This window comes from Canis lupus, chromosome 7 (assembly GCF_003254725.2).
Source record: "Canis lupus dingo isolate Sandy chromosome 7, ASM325472v2, whole genome shotgun sequence".
Lineage (NCBI taxonomy): Eukaryota > Metazoa > Chordata > Mammalia > Carnivora > Canidae > Canis > Canis lupus.
Genome location: NC_064249.1, coordinates 1,036,975 through 1,043,726, shown reverse-complemented (window position 1 = coordinate 1,043,726; position 6,752 = coordinate 1,036,975).

Genomic DNA, 6,752 nt, shown 5'->3' with positions numbered 1-6,752 from the left:
TTCCACCTTTTGACTGTATTGTGAATACTGCTGTAAACATGGGTTAGTCCCTGCTTACAGTTCTTTAGGATGTATGTATACCTAGGAGTGGATTACTGGGGCACGCGGTAGTACTATGTTTGACTTTGTGAGGAACCACCAAACTTCTCCACAGCAGCTGCACCATTTTATGTTACCACCAGCAACGCACAAGGGCTCCAGTTTCTCCACATCCTTGCCAACATTTATTTTCCTTTTTAAAAAATTATAGCCATCCTAGTATGTGTGAAGTGGTATCTCGGGCTGAATTTACAGTCTTCCTAATGACATATGGTACTGTGCTTATTGGCCACTTGTGTATCATCTTTGGAGATTTGTATTTAAGTCTATAGCTCTGACTTTCACAAGTACATGTCTATCGGAAGAGCAATTCAAAGCTGAGGATGTGTTGAATTGCGTACAATTCTCAAAGTCTCCTTACATTCCTTCTCTTAAATGGTGTATCAGTTTGGAAAATAAGTTCCTTTCTTAGGAGTTCTGATTCTTTGAAGATTGTGTATATGTGATGCTTGCTGGTATGTTTTTGTCATTTTATGGGTTAACTCTGGAGTCTTCAACTCAGCATATCTGAAGCAAGCCTTAGTTACAGGTGAATTTCTGGAATTAGTGAGGTAGAGAAAAAATTTGAAAAAGATGGAAAACCAGTTATTTTTAATAATTTTATTTTTTTAATTATTTTTTTTTAAGGAGGGGCTACAGAAGGCGAAGGAGAGAGAATCTTAAACAGAATCCATACCCAGCACAGAGCCCGACTTAGGGCTCAAATTCATGACCCTAAGATCATGACCTGAGCCTAAATCACGAGTCGGATATTTAACCGAGTCACCCAGGTGCCCCAAAGAGAATAATTTTAAATTTTATTCCACTGTCTGCAGGACACTAGATCGAATAAAATCTTGCCAGTATGTTCCCCGGGCTTCCTGCCTCTCTCCTCCTCAGTTGATATCCCCCTTACTCTTTACCTCTTGTGGTTAGGAGAGGCTTTGCTCTTGTGGAAAAGGCTTTCTACCTTTAATGCTAGAGCCTGGCTTGAGGGCAGTAGTTCAAACTTCTCTAGAGATGAGAGGTAGAGAAAGAAGGTGTAAAATGGGGAAAACAAACTTTATTCCTTTATTTTTCTGCTTGAAACCACATGGAGCATCTGTGGTGTTCCTGGCACAGGTGTTTTGTAACAACCCAAGAGCTTCTGTGCTCTGCCTGCCCCCCCTCTTTGCTGGCTCATTCCCAGCTCGGGTGCCTTCTCTGCAGTCTAGTGGGAGTGCTCGGATTGAGCCCAGGTCTTTCCCTATGTGTTGTCACACTCAGCACAGTAGGAGGAGATCGCCAGGGGAGTTTTACAGGGAACACTCATGCCTGCCACCTAGTTTCTATTAATCTTTTTCAATTGTAGCAAACAATAGAAAACTAGGTTTAGATTTTATTTTTATTTTTAAAGATTTTTACTTATTTATTCATGAGAGACACAGAGAGAGAGAGGCAGAGACACAAGCAGAGGGAGCAGCAGGCTCCATGTGGGGAGCCCAATGTGAGACTCGATCCCGGGTCTCCAGGATCACGCCCTGGGCAGAAGGCGGTGCTAAACCGCTGAGCCACCCGGGCTGCCCTAGGTTTAGATTTTATTTTATTTATTTATTTATTTATTTTTAGGTTTAGATTTTAATAAATGTCTTAAAACACCAACTTGAAGTTTGTAATAAATATTTTAAAACTAATTTTGGTATACTAAAGTATAGCCCAGAATAAGAGCTAAAATAACCAAGTTGTTTTAATGATCACAATAAATAATCGGAGAAAGAAGCAGACAGAGAGGGGGTTTCTCCCTAGGTCTTTCCTGGAATAATGGAGTGAGTGAGTTGCTCAGTTTCAAGGTTGAAATGCCCGTCTGAAAGATCCCATCTGCTCTGCCGTTTTTGATGAGTCTCTGACAGTTGGTGTGAAATTGGCATGTGATCATTTCTGAGTCAGGGTTTGGAAGACATGCGGGTACAGCTGCATCTACTACTGAAAGCCCGTCAGTTGTCATAGATGAAATGTCTGCAGTTACGAAAGCGTGGTCATAGCTCCACCCTGTGGTGTGCTAGTCCTCGTTAAAGCTGTCTCCATTCTCTGATCTCCCCGTGGGTCAGCACGCTACACCTACACGCAACCTGTGTTTGTAACTCGTCGGAACACAGCCACGTCCTTCCACATTTGTGCTGTGGCTGCACTCTTGCTTCGATGGCAGAGTAGACTAACGGTAAGAAAGACTGGCCTGCAACCAGTACGAGAGAGGCAGGATTGAGTCTCAGTAGCTGCTAGAATTGAGCTTCTTGAGGACAGGAATGCATTTCATAATAGGTACTTGTTAAATATTGAGCGAATGAACAAATTATAAGCAGATGTGTCTGTACCCAATTTATTTATTTATTTATTTATTTATTTATTTATTATTTTTAAAGATTTTATTTATTTATTCATGAGAGACACTGAAAGAGAGAGGCAGAGACACAGGCAGAGAGAGAAGCAGGCTCCATACAGACAGCCTGATGTGGGACTCGATCCCGGGACTCCAGGATCACACCCAGGGCCAAAGGCAGGCACTAAACCACTGAGCCACCCAGGGATCCCTGTACCCAATTCAAAAGTCTGAAACGTTTCAAAGAAGTTCTTATGAGATATTTCAGGCACACAAATGTAATTTTAAACATACCCATGTACCATCCATGTTGCTCAAGAAAGAAAACCTGCATCAGGCAGTTGAAGCCTCTTGTGTGTGGCCCCCTGATTCCATTCACCCACCTCCCCACAGGAATCAGCTATTTTCCTGAATTTGATTATTGGCATTGCCATGTATTTATTTTTAATTGATCACTTTAATCTGAGACAATTTTAGATTTACAGAAAAATCGCAGAAATAGAATTTCAGTATACTTTTTGTGCTGCTTTCCTTTATGTTTTAACATCTGACATGACCGTAACACCATGATCAAAACTAAGACATTCACATTGGTCATATTAACTAAACTATAGACTTTCTTTTAATCTCATGAGTTTTTTCTGTAATTTCCTTTTTCTGTTTCAGGATCTAGTACACAATGCCAAATTCTATTAATCGTCAGGTCTCCTTAATCTCATCCAATTTATGACAATTTCTCAGTCTTTCCTTGTTTGTGATATTTTTGTTTGTGAGGATACCGTTATTTTGAAGAAACCCTCAGTTTGCATTTGTCTAGTGTTTTCCTAAGGTTATGCATTATTAGAAAGGACAGCACACAGATCTGCCTTCTCAGTGCATCTTGTCAGGGGGCAGATGATGTCTGTATTTATTACTGGTGATGCTGACGTCGATCACTTCATTAAGGAGGTATCTGCTGGCTTTCTCCACTGTAAAATTACCACTTTCCCCTTGGTAATAAATATCTGGGGCGGGGGGGGGGGCAGATACTTTGCAAATGTCATTTTTTTTAAACATTTGCCCACTAACTGCCATGTGGCTGTGATTTTCTGTTTTTCTCATACCTTCTGCATTAATTGGAATTCTGTAAGAGCTGCCTCTTTTCTCTCATTTGTTTTTTCAGTTATTTATGTTACTATAGATTCATGGGTCTTTATTTGGAGGCCATAACCCACTACTAGTATTTATTTGCTCAGGTTGTTCTAAGTTTGCCCATTGGGAACTCTTTCATGTCAGCTCTTAGGCTCTTTCAACATTGCTTTTTTTTTTCTTTTTAAATTTAATTTAATTTATTTATGATAGTCACAGAGAGAGAGAGAGAGAGGCAGAGACACAGGCAGAGGGAGAAGCAGGCTCCATGCACTGGGAGCCCGACGTGGGATTCGATCCCGGGTCTCCAGGATCGCGCCCTGGGCCAAAGGCAGGCGCTAAACCGCTGCGCCACCCAGGGATCCCAGTTTGTTCCTTTTTATTGCTGAGCAGTAAGTAGTCTGTTGTTCATTTATTCACTAGCTGAAGGACATTGGGTTGTTTCCACTTTTTGGCGATTGTGAATAAAACTACTGTAAACATTTGCTTACAGTTTTTTTGTGTGAACATGTTTTGATTTCTCTTGGTAAATACCTATGATTACTGGGTCATAAGGTAGGTATATATTTAATTTTACAAGAAATTGCCAAAATCTTTTCCAAACTGACTACCATTTTGTACTCCCACCAGGAACATAGGAGAGTTCTGGCAGTTTTGTATCCTCATCAGCGCTTGGTAGTATCAATTTTTGTTCTTGTTTTTTAAAATTAGCAATTCTAGGTACATAGTGGTATCTTGTGGTTTTAGTTTGCATTTCTCTCGTGACTAATGGTGTTGGGCATCATCTTTTCATATGTTCATTTGCCATCTTTATATCTTTTTAGAAAAGTGGTTCAAATTTCCACCTATTATTTTTCTTATTTGGTTTTGAGAGTTCTTTGTATATTGTGGATACGAGTCCTTTGTCAGATGTTGTATTTATAAGTATTTTTTGCACGCTTTGTTAAAAATTAGTGGTGTGAGGCTGTTTCTGGATCCTCTGTTCTGTTTTACTCTTCTACGTGTCTACCTTTCACTGGTACTACACTATAGCTTTATATTAAGTTTAAAAATTGGGTAGTGTGAGTCCTCCAACTTTGTTTATGTTTCTCAAAATTGCTTTGGTTATTCTCTTGCTTTTGCCTATCCCTACAGTGAGCTTATTGATAGCTACAAAAAAGCCTGCTGGAGTGTTTTTTGGGGTTGAATTTCATCAGTATTCCATAGTTTTTAGCATACAGATCCTGCATACGTTTTGTTACATTTAAACCTAAGTATTTCATTTTGGGAATGTTATTTAAACGGTATTGTTTTTAAAATGTCAAATTCCATTGTTCACTACTAGCAGATAGAAATACAATTGATTTTAAGACTTTTTTTTTTTTTAAAGACTTTATCTGAGAGAAAGAGAGATCACAAGCAAGGAGGAGGGATCAAGGGAGAAGCAGACTCCCTGCTGAGCAGGGAGCCTGATGGGAGACAAGATCCCATGACCCCAGGATATAACCTGAGCCAAAGACAGACGCTTAACTGACTGAGCCACCGGGGCACCCACAATTGACTTTTATATATTGATCTTGGATCCTGTAAATGTGATGAACTGTTACTAGCTCTAGGATCCTTTTTGTAGATACTTTGAGATTTTCTCTGTAAACAGTCATGTTGTCTGGAATAGAAACAGTTCTGTATTTCCCAGCTATGTGGCTTTTTTCTCTTTTTCTTGCCTTTCTGCAACAGTGCAGTATCGGATAGTAGTAGTAGGAGAGCACATCCTTGCTTTGTTCCCTATCTTGAAAGGGAAGCAGCCAGTATTCACCATTCTGCATGTTATCTGTAGAATTTTTGTAGATTCTCTTTATAAGGTTAAGGAAGTTCCCTTCTTTTCCTCGTTTGTGGAGAGCTTTTGTTTGCTTATCTGTTTTGGTCATGAATGGATTTTTGTCAAATGCTTTTTCTGCATCCATTGAGATGATCACATGGCTTCTCTTTAGCCTGTTATTATAGTGAATTAACATTGATTAATTTTCAAATGTGAACCAGGCTTACACTGCCAAGATAAACCCTACTAAGCAATGATCTGTTATCCTTTTTATGTATTCTGGATTGATCGACTGATGTGTTGGTGATAATTTTTGCATCGATCTTTTTTTTTTTTTTTTTTTAATTTTTATTTATTTGTGATAGTCACAGAGAGAGAGAGAGAATGAGGCAGAGACACAGGCAGAGGGAGAAGCAGGCTCCATGCACCGGGAGCCCGACGTGGGATTCGATCCCGGGTCTCCAGGATCGCGCCCTGGGCCAAAGGCAGGCGCCAAACCGCTGCGCCACCCAGGGATCCCTGCATCGATCTTTATGAAGAATATCGGTCTGTTTTCTATGATGCCTTGGTTTTGGCATTAGAATAACATGGATCTGAAAATGAGTTTCTACCTTTTCTGTTTTCTGAAAGAGATTGTGTAGAACTGGTGTTTTTTCTTCCTTAAATGTTTGATAGAATTCAGGCATTTGATAGAACCATCTGGGCCTGGAGTTTTCTTTGTTGGAAGGTTTTGTTCGTTTGTTTTAAAGCTTATATTTATCTATTTAGAGACACATACACACACACACACCACGTGAGCAAGGGTAGGGGCAGAGGGAGAAGGAGAGAAAGAATCCCCAGTAGGCTGTGCTAAGTGCAGAACCTGTTGCTGGGCTTGATCCCACCACCCTGAGATCGTGACCTAAGCCAAAATCAAGAGTCAGACACTTAATGTACTGAGCTACTTAGAAGCCCCTGTTGGAGGTTTTTTAAGCTACAATTTCTTTAATACAGGATGTTTTATTTTATTTTAATTAATTAATTAATTAATTAATTTAAAAGGATTTTTTAGATTATAAATTCCTTCTTGGGTGACTTGGTAGTTTGAGTCTTTTGAAGACTGGGTCTGTTTCATCCATTTTGTCAAATTAATGAACATAGAGTTGTCTGTAGTATTTCTTTTTGTTGTTCTTTTTAATGTTTAGGAGATCCATACTGATACCTTCTTTTGTTCCTGATACTGACAGTTTATGTCCTCTCTTTTTTTTTGTTGGTTTAGTTTAGGTCAATGTTTATCAATTTCATTGATTTTTTTTCAAAGAACAACTTTTGGTTTCAATGATTTTCTCTATTTTTCTGTTTTCAGTTTCATTGATTTATGCCTTCATTATTTCCTTCTGCTTGCTTGGAGTT